The 13,738-nt window shown below is 36.7% G+C and overlaps 2 long non-coding RNA genes across 2 annotated transcripts; both read right to left on the reverse strand.

Annotated features, from left to right (window-relative positions):
- Nucleotides 1–383: 383 nt before the first annotated feature.
- LOC139188398 (uncharacterized) lies at nucleotides 384–3,196 on the reverse strand. The gene is made up of 6 exons (XR_011571807.1): nucleotides 3,058–3,196; nucleotides 2,785–2,922; nucleotides 2,542–2,701; nucleotides 2,368–2,436; nucleotides 1,612–1,670; nucleotides 384–699 (listed from the first exon to the last, which is right to left on the reverse strand). It is a non-coding gene; the product is annotated as an uncharacterized lncRNA (long non-coding RNA).
- A 968-nt stretch (nucleotides 3,197–4,164) lies between these two features.
- On the reverse strand, nucleotides 4,165–9,609 carry LOC139188399 (uncharacterized). The gene is made up of 5 exons (XR_011571808.1): nucleotides 9,426–9,609; nucleotides 9,183–9,342; nucleotides 9,009–9,077; nucleotides 8,253–8,311; nucleotides 4,165–7,340 (listed from the first exon to the last, which is right to left on the reverse strand). It is a non-coding gene; the product is annotated as an uncharacterized lncRNA (long non-coding RNA).
- Nucleotides 9,610–13,738: the final 4,129 nt, after the last annotated feature.

Here is a 13,738-nt window from a genome sequence, read left to right on the forward strand (position 1 = left end):
TTCCCACGATCTGTTCGATCTCAACAGCTCCTTCATTTGGACCGTTGGATCTCAACGGTAAAAAAAATAAAAAAAATCTTATTTAATATCAACCGTTCGATCTGAGATCAACGGTCGATATTAATATGCTTTATAAATAAAGAAAAAATAGTTTTAAAATTAAGAAAAGTTACCGTTGTGACACGTGGCACAATCTGGAGTGTTGGAATTCAATTTTTTTTAAATCCAACGGCATAAATTAATTATTTGAAAAAAAAATTAAAAAAAAATGGAAAAAATCCGAAAAAATTGTAAAAAATCTGAAAAAAAAATTTGTAAAAAATTGTTTTTACTTTTCTATAAATACGACTTCTTCTCCATCTACCTTACACCACAATTTCATATTTTCTCAACTACTTTCAATCAAATTCTTATATTTCTCTCAAAGTTTCAATCCAATTTTTGTTCCACAAGTTAAAATCTGATCAAAATCTATCGTCAAAGATTCTCAAAAGATAACGACACGTGGCACTGACACACCCCGTCCCGAAGGAGGGCATGCTGGCCGTCACGTGAGAGTGACGTAACCATTTGCACAGTACGGAAGCTTTAAGATACAATTTATAAGTTGATACACCCGAAGGTGAGTCCTAATTTTGTCCAATCTGTCAGAACCCCGCTGTATTCCTCGTAGTCACCACACCTTTGTGATTCCTGAACCTGGAGGGGCGCAAAACCAAAATTCAGTGGGTCAGTAAAACAATTATTTTCCAAATCCAAACATTTTTCAAAACGTTGTAACCCCTCTCTGTAAAACCTGTATATTTTCCCAGAAATGTAAAATATAAATATACATATATATTCTCAATACTTTAATTCATTAACTCAACATTTTTTCTTTATCAATCATGCCATGCCATGTCTAATTCAACAGTTAAGTATGGATGCATCAACAATAATCATATCAGGTGCAAGAAAGTAATCAACCGGAGGCCCTCTAATAGCCCTGTACGGTTGAACCTAGAGCTCAAAATCTATCACTATCACTCTACCGGAGTCACCTCTGTGACCCGTCCGGCCTTCTGCACACAAGTTACGCTCTAGTGCTTCTCATAAATCATCTGTGCACATAATCTAAGGTCACCCACCAGTCGGAATCTCACTAACACTCTCGCGACTGGCCTGTCGTACCCACTCCGCGTGGACTGTACGACTAGCATCTACTTGGATCCAAGGCGAGCGTGCGATGCGGTGAATACTATAAGCACTAAACCATGGTGCAGGATTTGAGCTCAATATATATCATCATCATCATAACAGTAATTAAATACTCACCTGTGCGTCCACCGCACCATTTCATACATATGCATCATAAATCAATTCTTACCTGTGCGTCCACCGCACCAATTCATACATATGCATCATAAATCAATTCTTACATGTGCGTCCACCGCACCAATTCATACATATGCATCATATATTAATTCATGCATGGCATTTCAACTCACATTTCTATATACTTTTCATATACTTTTATGCATTTTCATTTAAAGCATAATTTCATGCATTTTCAATTTCTGGGAAACGTCAAGTATATATATATATATACGGAAAACAAAACTGCCCACTCACCTGGAGTTCGCCCTACAACTCCCTAGCACAATACGCCAAGGCGTCATGACGATCGGCGCCTAAAACAATAATCAATTCCAACCTCAGAATTCATATCGATAGAATATATAACTTATATAAAATACGTCACTACGTAGATTGATCCGGAAGATCCACCACTCAGATTTTAATCCATAACTTCCAGAGGTCCACATTATACCTCTAGGACAACATCCTAAAATTTCATTACCATCCAACGGTCGGATCTCCGTCAATTTCCAAAACTAAGTGACGGTTAACATTTTATATTATGGACTTACAATTCCAATTCCGGAAGATCCGTAACTCGGATTCCCAATCCGTAAGTTCCAATAATCCTCAAATATTACGTATTACAACGTATCAAAGTTTGGTGACGATCCAACGGTCGGATCGTCAATTCACATTTTCACCTAAATGTGAAAATTATAAAACGTTATTTGAACACCTAACCAACAATCCTCAATAACTTTCTCATACGGTGTTCAATTTAGGTATATGAATATACCATAGTGATCTACTCGACGTCACGGACGTCGACATATTTTTAAAATAATTTTATTTTTATTTTTTATTTTTACTGTAGCACCTTCTTCTTCCTTGGGTCGCCGGACTGGTTTTTCCGGCGGCCGTTTTCTGGGCAGTTTTTCAAATTGCCATAACTTTGTCATTTCTCAACGAAATCAAGTGATTCAAAAACGAAAGTTGTAGCCCTTGAAGAGACAAAGAGAATGGTACCTTGCACAACACCTAGTTAGCCGTTGTTTGGCCGGAAACTGCCTCGAAAGCCTCGGAGGTCGCCGGAAACTGGGTATTTTTCAAATGAGTATAACTTCTTCAATACTCAACGAAATTGAGTGAAACAAAAATGAAAGTTGTAGTACTTGACGAGACGAAGAGATTGATACCTACCTCGACTCCTAACTCGCCGGGGATTCGCCGGAAAACGCCTCGAAAGCTCCGGCCAAACTTTGAACTTGTCGATCTCCGTGTTCTTACGTCCAAAAACTTCCAACGAAGCACTCCGAGCTTCCTTGGGACATCCTAAAGCTCACTATGAGCTTGGTTTGGCCTAAAACACAACCAATTCAAAGCTCATGAACAGTACACATTCACGGCAACTTTAGAAACTAGGGTTTTCGAAGTGAAACTTACTTGAAATGGGTATCATCGTGATCGTATGGTCTTCAGGAGTACGATGGCACTCTTAAATCCGTCGTTGGTGGAAGTTTAGGGTGTTTTTGTGGTGGTCTTGGTGGTTGCCGTGTGTTCGAGAGGGTGAGAGAGAGAGATCTGAAATGGAAGAAGAAGAGAGAAAAGGAAAGGTTACGGAAAATGGGGAGGAAATTAGGGTATAGGACCCTACCTAAAGTCCAACACAACAATAGCTTAGAAATTTTAGGTAAAACAAACACCAAAATTACGCACCTTAATCCCGTTTAAGGGCGTTTTTGTAATTTCACGTCCTCGGAATTAAAAATTCCGGGACGGGCTGTGACAATCTCCCCTCCTTATAGAATTTCGTCCCCGAAATTCCAGCCACCAACCAAACTCTCAATACTAAAAAAATAGCCTCGGATACATATCTCTCATCCGTTCTTTTGTCTCCCAAGTAGCTTCTTCTGCTGAATGGTTCATCCACAATACTTTTACCAAGCTCACGATCTTATTCCTCAGAGTCTTATCTTTCCAATCCAGTATAGTCACTGGTTCCTCATCAAGTCGAATCCGGATTAATCTCCAAAGGTTGAACCAGAATCTTATGCGACAAATCTGCCACCTAGTGACAACGCATCGAACACAAAATACATTATGTGCCTTAGCCAATTCTGAAGGCATCACAAACTTGTATGCAACTTCATCGATTCCTTTAGTGATCAAAACGATCTGATGTGTCTAAGACTTATCTTGTCTTCCTTTCCAAATCTTGCTATTTCTTTTCATGGTGAAATTTCCAAAAATATCAAACCATTTACCTTACACACTCGATTAGTGGCATATCCATCTGTTGATCTCTTTTGCCATTCATGGTTACTTCAGGTTAACTTAATCACCTTAATACTTTGAGGAGACTCATCCATAGTCTCAGGGTCTACTAAAACTCTTTCTTGATCGAATCTTTCTCTACCCAGAAACGTTCCATTCACAAGTCATCAAAAACCGACTCACATGACACATTTCATGGTCCTTATGGCGTTACTTCGGAAACTGCACAACCAACATACTTAAGAAACTTAGCAGTTCCGTAATCTAATTCTCTTTTCCATAAAACAAATAAGTAGTGTTGCACTGTCTGGGAAAGGTTGTTACTCAACACTGGAGTAAATGTACTAACTTGTTACTTAACAAGTATAACTTCTTCTCGATCTTCCATTCTTAATTTTTCTTCCGTTGGTTTTCAATCCACAAGATGATACTCTTGGCAACGTGCCAGATATTAATCTTACTGTAGTCTTCTCACCAAGTGCTTCAACTAGAACAAACTTTACGATCACCCTGATCGTACAATCATGTTCATTAAGCAATACAATTCACTTTCGCTGCCTCATATCAAAATCCTTCCAAGTAATGGATATTGAAGACTTTTTGGATTCGTAAAAAAAATCTTGCATTCCTACTAAAATATAATGTCTCCATAACTTCACAGCAAGAATGGTAATCGTGACTTCCAAATCACCAGTAGGGTAATTCATCTTATGAGATTCCATTCATCGTGGAACGTATGCAATCACCCTAACATTTGCATCAACATGCCTCCAATACCATTCAAGAAACATCACTAAAAATTTATGATTACCACTATTCTCTGGGAATACCAAAATACGTGCATGAGTGAGGAAATACTTCAGTTGTTGAATCCTTTGCTCACAATTTCCTTCCCACTCATACATGACCTCTTTTCTCAACAGTCTCGTCAATGACAAAGCAATGACTGAAAAATCTTTCACAACCATCCAAGATAGCCTGGTAAGCTAAGAAATTCCAAATCTCAATTACGACTCGTGGTTGTTCCAAATTCTCAATTTCTGCTATCTTTTAAGGATTCACTTGAATACCTTAAGAATATATAACAAATCTCAGAATGCCACCTGATTCATCTAACTTTAGCATTTGCTACTTAGCATACAACCGACATTCTTCCAATCTTTGTTCCACCGACTTAATACGTTTACATGCTCTGCTCTGGCTCAGAATATGCCAGAATATCTTCAATGAAAATGATATCTATTTATCAAGGCATTATTGGAATACTTCATCCAATAACTCATAAAATAGCATGAGTATCCATATAGCATCACCAAACTTCATAAAGACTATAACGAGTCCAGAAAACCATCTTATGATCAACGTCACTTATAATATTCAATTGGTAGTAACCAGATCTCAATTCAATCTTTGAATCTTCGCAATTACTTCTGAGCTGGTTAAATAAACATCAGTACATTACCATGGATAACGGTTCTTAATCGTTACCCGACTCCATTGTCTATAATCAATGAACAATCTCTAAGTCCATTTTCTTTCTCACCAACAAACTGGTGCTCCTCAAAAGTGTTGTACTAGGTTGAATGAAACTTTTATCAACCAATTCTTTCAACTGAATTTCCAATTCCCTTAACTCATCCTGAACCAATCTTTAACATAGATTTATACCTGGCAACAATTCAATAGTGAACCTCATATCTCTGCCCGAAGGCAATCCAGGTATACTTTCAGGGAAGACATCAAGAAAGTCTAACCCCTTTTGACATTATTCACACTACTCCAAACAACATCATTTAGCACCACATGAGCTAATATTTTTGACAGCCTTTCAAAAACAATCTCTTTGCTCTCACAGCGTAAATAACGGCCTGACTCAATCCACTTTGCATACTTACAAAAGTAATCTCTGGTCATCCAGATCGATGGAAAGTGACTGGTTTCCCGTAACAATCCATTTAGTCACAATTATAACCAACCAATCTAATGGAAATAATTTAACCGACACAATATATATTCTATTATTATTAAGCATTCTAAATAAGTACAATACTAACATAAAATAATCTACCAGGTTGCTTGCTTAACGAATCCACGAATGAGTTATTAATATTACGGTCTGCAGCCCGCAATACTGATAAATCATCGTTGTCTCGATAAGTAGGCAACCACTCTCAAAGATATAACATTACTATTTTGTTACTCAATGCAAAATACATACACTCGTCTCAACTACATTTATTTACTACTTTCTAGGTAATAACATACATAATAAGAAATATATCAGCCGAAGTCAACTAGAATGACCAATACGGTTGATTCAACTCTTATCTTAATAATACGTCGGCCGGATCCACTTCGCGTGGTCGGTACGGCCGAGCCTATAACTCACTAATTTCTCATGGTCTGTACAGCTGAACATATAACTCATCAAATCTCTCTGTACTCACGGTCAATCCGACCAAACTACTAAGTCCATAACTCTGCTGAATCGACACTATGATATCATGGAAAATTATTGAGTACAACTGATTCTAGGGACGATTCACAATTCTGTGTCCCCTCTGTTCACATAAACACATTCATTAATTTCACACTTCCCAAAGTGTTAATTTTTGTACCTGCTGCACAAAGTACATTTCCTTTACTCGAGACACCTTGTCTCAAATATCTGGGATTACCAGTATATCCATCACTTTTACTCTGACCAGCGACATTAAAACCTCAACTGGAAAAATTAACTCTAGCTTCACTTCTTTTGAAGCTCTGAGTCTTTCGATATTCTTGATATGACGAATCATTAACTTTATCGTTCTTTCATCTAATTCCCATTCTTTTCTTATTCATCTTTACTCTCGCTGATCATATTCTCAGAGTCCTCAAGGCTCAACAACATCTCATATACTCCTGGTAAGAAATACCATGGATAGGGGTCACCCAAAAATACCACTTCCTTTTGTCACCCAGCCTAAAACAACATAACACCTCCACCAAATTCACAACAATATCTGGATGGAACGAGGCAAGTCTGAAAACTTTCTATAATATCCCTCGATCATCACCTTCCTTGTCTCATATTTGTAAACTCTTGTTTACTACCATCAATAAATGCCAGAGGGATAAACTTTTCCTTAAACAATTTTAAATCGGTTGTTCCTCCGATGACAACAAATCATACTCCTGTTTCCACCAGGATACAAATTCATACCCAAAACCAGGTAGTCGTCTCGACCCCCTGTCAGAAGGAAGATTCCTTTGACTTGCATAATCTGAAACATCTTTTCCAAATGGTTAAACCGTTACTTCGCTCCCTCAGGTTCATCATTTCATAAGGTGATTCAAATTCGACTCATAACCCGTCTTAAAATGTCCCTTTTTATAATAGACTGAATCACCATAATAATAGTTTTCCCTAAACCACTATATTAGGGAGACTAAATTCCTCTAACTAAGTGGCTTGCTACAAGACAGTGTAGTTCTGACAGAATTCACTAGAACTTCTCAAAATGTCCAAGATTGCAACCATGCTCTGATACCAACTGACACACCCCGTCCCGAAGGAGGGCATGCTGGCCGTCACGTGAGAGTGACGTAACCATTTGCACAGTACGGAAGCTTTAAGATACAATTTATAAGTTGATACACCCGAAGGTGAGTCCTAATTTTGTCCAATCTGTCAGAACCCCGCTGTATTCCTCGTAGTCACCACACCTTTGTGATTCCTGAACCTGGAGGGGCGCAAAACCAAAATTCAGTGGGTCAGTAAAACAATTCTTTTCCAAATCCAAACATTTTTCAAAACGTTGTAACCCCTCTCTGTAAAACCTGTATATTTTCCCAGAAATGTAAAATATAAATATACATATATATTCTCAATACTTTAATTCATTAACTCAACATTTTTTCTTTATCAATCATGCCATGCCATGTCTAATTCAACAGTTAAGTATGGATGCATCAACAATAATCATATCAGGTGCAAGAAAGTAATCAACCGGAGGCCCTCTAATAGCCCTGTACGGTTGAACCTAGAGCTCAAAATCTATCACTATCACTCTACCGGAGTCACCTCTGTGACCCGTCCGGCCTTCTGCACACAAGTTACGCTCTAGTGCTTCTCATAAATCATCTGTGCACATAATCTAAGGTCACCCACCAGTCGGAATCTCACTAACACTCTCGCGACTGGCCTGTCGTACCCACTCCGCGTGGACTGTACGACTAGCATCTACTTGGATCCAAGGCGAGCGTGCGATGCGGTGAATACTATAAGCACTAAACCATGGTGCAGGATTTGAGCTCAATATATATCATCATCATCATAACAGTAATTAAATACTCACCTGTGCGTCCACCGCACCATTTCATACATATGCATCATAAATCAATTCTTACCTGTGCGTCCACCGCACCAATTCATACATATGCATCATAAATCAATTCTTACATGTGCGTCCACCGCACCAATTCATACATATGCATCATATATTAATTCATGCATGGCATTTCAACTCACATTTCTATATACTTTTCATATACTTTTATGCATTTTCATTTAAAGCATAATTTCATGCATTTTCAATTTCTGGGAAACGTCAAGTATATATATATATATACGGAAAACAAAACTGCCCACTCACCTGGAGTTCGCCCTACAACTCCCTAGCACAATACGCCAAGGCGTCATGACGATCGGCGCCTAAAACAATAATCAATTCCAACCTCAGAATTCATATCGATAGAATATATAACTTATATAAAATACGTCACTACGTAGATTGATCCGGAAGATCCACCACTCAGATTTTAATCCATAACTTCCAGAGGTCCACATTATACCTCTAGGACAACATCCTAAAATTTCATTACCATCCAACGGTCGGATCTCCGTCAATTTCCAAAACTAAGTGACGGTTAACATTTTATATTATGGACTTACAATTCCAATTCCGGAAGATCCGTAACTCGGATTCCCAATCCGTAAGTTCCAATAATCCTCAAATATTACGTATTACAACGTATCAAAGTTTGGTGACGATCCAACGGTCGGATCGTCAATTCACATTTTCACCTAAATGTGAAAATTATAAAACGTTATTTGAACACCTAACCAACAATCCTCAATAACTTTCTCATACGGTGTTCAATTTAGGTATATGAATATACCATAGTGATCTACTCGACGTCACGGACGTCGACATATTTTTAAAATAATTTTATTTTTATTTTTTATTTTTACTGTAGCACCTTCTTCTTCCTTGGGTCGCCGGACTGGTTTTTCCGGCGGCCGTTTTCTGGGCAGTTTTTCAAATTGCCATAACTTTGTCATTTCTCAACGAAATCAAGTGATTCAAAAACGAAAGTTGTAGCCCTTGAAGAGACAAAGAGAATGGTACCTTGCACAACACCTATTTAGCCGTGGTTTGGCCGGAAACTGCCTCGAAAGCCTCGGAGGTCGCCGGAAACTGGGTATTTTTCAAATGAGTATAACTTCTTCAATACTCAACGAAATTGAGTGAAACAAAAATGAAAGTTGTAGTACTTGACGAGACGAAGAGATTGATACCTACCTCGACTCCTAACTCGCCGGGGATTCGCCGGAAAACGCCTCGAAAGCTCCGGCCAAACTTTGAACTTGTCGATCTCCGTGTTCTTACGTCCAAAAACTTCCAACGAAGCACTCCGAGCTTCCTTGGGACATCCTAAAGCTCACTATGAGCTTGGTTTGGCCTAAAACACAACCAATTCAAAGCTCATGAACAGTACACATTCACGGCAACTTTAGAAACTAGGGTTTTCGAAGTGAAACTTACTTGAAATGGGTATCATCGTGATCGTATGGTCTTCAGGAGTACGATGACACTCTTAAATCCGTCGTTGGTGGAAGTTTAGGGTGTTTTTGTGGTGGTCTTGGTGGTTGCCGTGTGTTCGAGAGGGTGAGAGAGAGAGATCTGAAATGGAAGAAGAAGAGAGAAAAGGAAAGGTTACGGAAAATGGGGAGGAAATTAGGGTATAGGACCCTACCTAAAGTCCAACACAACAATAGCTTAGAAATTTTAGGTAAAACAAACACCAAAATTACGCACCTTAATCCCGTTTAAGGGCGTTTTTGTAATTTCACGTCCTCGGAATTAAAAATTCCGGGACGGGCTGTGACAGGCACGATAACATTGGATAAAAATCTTATCGAAATCCATCGCTAAATAATTGTTTTTTTTTATAAAATGACACGTGGCGCAACGAGAACGATTTAAAAAATTTTATCCGAAATTACAAATAATTTTATTTTGTATTATTTAAACAAACAAAAAAAACTAATATTTTATTGTCTATTGCCAGGGGGGAGGGCTCCAAGGGTGGAGATGCAAATGGCAATTACTGTTCATTAATGGCAGTTACTATTCATTAAAGGCAGTTACTGTTTAAAAAGGTGAATTCAATAGTGGATTGCCAGGGGGAAAGACTCTATGGGTGGAGTTGCTCTTACCTGTGTCTATCTCCCTCCCCCACCTCCGGGTCCCAGTCTCTGGGTGTTCTTTTTGTCACTGTTCTCTCTCGTTCTCATTTATCACCAGCACTATCAACCTTCTGTTCATATACACGGTTGCCATCACGGTTCACGTGTCATATGTCAAGGGTGGTGCATTTCCTCTCAAAATATAAAAAAATTAATTAAACTTAAAGTTTCAAACAATACTGGCACTATTTGGAAATGGAGACCACTTCGGTAAAATATATGGTTTCAAGAAATGTTGACCACCATTTCTAGAAATAGAGACCATTGAGCCATTGTTGCTAGAAATAATATCACTGTCTATAAATGGTAATAGTAACCACTATTTTCTAGAAATAGTGATACTGTTTCTAGAAGTAGTTTTGAGAATGAATTCCACATTGATGGGAGAAGGGACATTGCATGTGCTTATAAATAATTGGACTACTTCTTATATTGCCATTTAGTTTTATAGTGGAACCCAACTTCTTCATGTTATTAGAGCAGGTTATCATCCCACATGTGAAGCCCAATGGGCAAATGTGCTTCACGTCACCCGAGTTGTGTTGTTCACGTGTTACACTTGAAAATTCGCCACACGTGAGATGAGTGTTGAGAATGAATCCCGTATTGATGAGTGTTGTTCACGTGTTACACTTGAAAATTCGCCACACGTGAGATAAGTGTTGAGAATGAATCCCACATCGATGAAAAGAGGGACTGTGCATGTGCTTATAAGTAGTTGAACTACTCTCCATATTGCCAATTGGTTTTATGGTGGAATCTCAACTTTTTTCAAATAGTATCTCTTGATTTGTTCTAAATGAGGCATAGTTGTATTATTTAAATCAGATGAATTAGGATTTGGAAGGGTTTTAAAAGATTTTTGTAAATGATAGATTTGATAGGATTTGTTAAATCTTCAGGATTTTTATATGGATTTTGGAAGAGTAGTGTGGACTTTATCTATATATTTTGATGGATTATTATTATTATTTTTTTAACAAATGATGTTATCTACACTAAGAGGGAGGGGATGGGTTTAGCCTTACAATGAGCTAGCAATAATGTGGTTCAAACTTGCCTTTGGCGAGAATCGAACCTAAAACTTTTCACTTACAAGTGAAGAGGAACATCACTAAACCGTAGTAATAAGTGATTATATTTTGATGAATTTGGATAGCCTTTCTTTTCATTTATATAGGTAATTTTTTTTAATACAAAACATAAATGAATTTTTTTTTCTCTTCCCCTTCCCCTTGGGGCCTTTGTACCCCAAAACATGATTCCACAGACTTCAAGAAAAAATTTCAACCTACAAAATGCTGTAGCAGAGATTCGATTTCCCAATGAAATAAATTTTCATTTTTGATGATTGAATAATAAAGTTTCAATTTGCCATCAACTAATTAGGTTTTAGAAGAAATTTGAATTTGCTTAATCAGTAATAAAAACCAAAACATGAGGGCGCGAGGCAAAGTCTCGATTTGGAGACCATATCTACTGGATGAATTTCGTTTATCAAGTTCTGCAGAAAGTTTTCAAAAATTGAAGGCCAAAGTCTTCAATTCAATCAACACAAATGTATTCCCGCTTGTTGAGTTTCAAACCTCGCACGTACAATTTATCACTTTTAGTATCGCAGAAGATAAAAAATACAAAGGGAAAAGAAAAATATTAACAAAAAAACATTCCAAAACAGAAGATTTCAGACAGTGTGATGCCTAGTGGTGATGAAGACGAACTGGAAGCCCTTTCTTCGGTGTTGGCATCAAAGCATTCACAAGTGAAACATGCAAAGCCATAAAACTGAAAGTAATTGTTGGATTTGAAATCCTAGGGGGTAAGGTGCCAATTTTTTCTTCTTGGTTATATATACTTGTTGCTCCCGAATTCATTAAAATCCTAGCAAATCTTTAGAATTTTCATTACACCTAGACTTGTGTGAACTTTTTTAAAATCATAATCGACTACCTCTTGATTTGAATGTATTCTTTAAAGTTCTTTAAAATCCTAATTTGACTACACTATGATTTCAAAATCTTTATTTAAAATCCTAATTGACTACAACCGAATTTTAAATTATATTAAAATCTTATCAATTCCTAGTTTGACTAAACCCCCACTGTTTTTAAAACTCAAAAATAAAAGTTTTTCTTCATTTTTTTATTGTAATATTATTACTTAGCTTGTCCTAAAGGATGCAAGGTTGTATTATAACTCAGATGACAGACAGAAACACAAAAAAATTTGCCCAAACTAAACTGTTGTTTCCAAATTAAAGTGAGCTCCGTTTATAAAATTACTGTTTTCAAATTAAGGTTTGTTCTAAATGATGAATAATTGTATTATTTAATTATTATTTTTTAAATGTCTGTTGATAACAACTTTGTTATATTTTAGTATGTGATTAATAAATCATGTTATTATGTCGTGGAAAAAATGTGATAACACACCAAATTAAATACTACGTAGAATAAAAAACTAATAATAAAAAGGTCAGTGGAAATGGTAAGGTTTTTTTTTTTTTTTAATACATCGATATTTTTACATTAAGAAGAGGGGAAATTCGGCTAAGTTATACAATGAACAACCTAATTTGGTATCGAATTCTCTATCCACGAGATTCGAACCTAACATCTCTCACTTCCAAATAAAATTGAATACCACCAGACCGTAGTATTGAGTAACGAAAATGGTAAGGTTTAGTTTTTGCTTTTTTCTTATTTAATCATACTATGGCCCTATGAGAATTTGTGCCTGGGAACAAAATTACTTGTCAAGTGAAAATGACGGTGTGGACAGGCGAGAGTGAGGAGAGGAAAGGACAAGGAACTTCCAGATATTTTTGTGGGGATCTGAGGATTAATCAATTGTGTTCATTCATTGTACATCATGCAATCAGTTTTTGTTACATATTAATTTATATTCAAATTAAAATTTAAAATTTAAAATAATTTTTAACTGCACGATATAAGATAAATAGAGATAATTAATTAATCTTCTGGATCCTCACAAAAAGGATCCGGAGAGGATCCTATTCCAAGAGGAAAGATACAAAAAAAAAAAAGAAAAAAAAAAGGGAAATAAACAGGAAAGAGAGAAGAGGAAATGACGCGTATGAATTATTGTCCTGTGGGTTGTAAGACTTTAGCTTTATTTGTGTATATTTGTAATTTTATTTAAAATTTAAGTTTTTTTTTCATTAAAATTCAAGTGTTTTTTTATTAAATAAAGTTATTAGTTGGTTTTTAGTTAAGAAAAAATTTGGAGAAGCCTCCATTTTTATTTGAAGAGGATTAGTAGGGGGTTAGACATAAAAAGCCCAATGAAACTACAACGACTCATACGGTACAAGGACTATTTGTGTTATTTGGCCTAAATTTTATATACAAACAAGTAATCAAATAATATTTATTGTTCAAATTTGATGTCTGTAGCGTTACTAAATAAGTGTATCAATTGTAAATCAACATATTGAGCTCTAACCTTGCAAGAGGTGATATGTCATTACTTGCATTCTATTCGAATAGTGGAGAGAGATCCAAACGTGTGCATTTGAGCGCAAGCACGTATGGGAATTCCACACCAAACTCCTATATAAGCTTACCTTACGCACTCTTCTCAAGTGCA

Source organism: Malus domestica, chromosome 10, assembly GCF_042453785.1.
Source record: "Malus domestica chromosome 10, GDT2T_hap1".
NCBI lineage: Eukaryota > Viridiplantae > Streptophyta > Magnoliopsida > Rosales > Rosaceae > Malus > Malus domestica.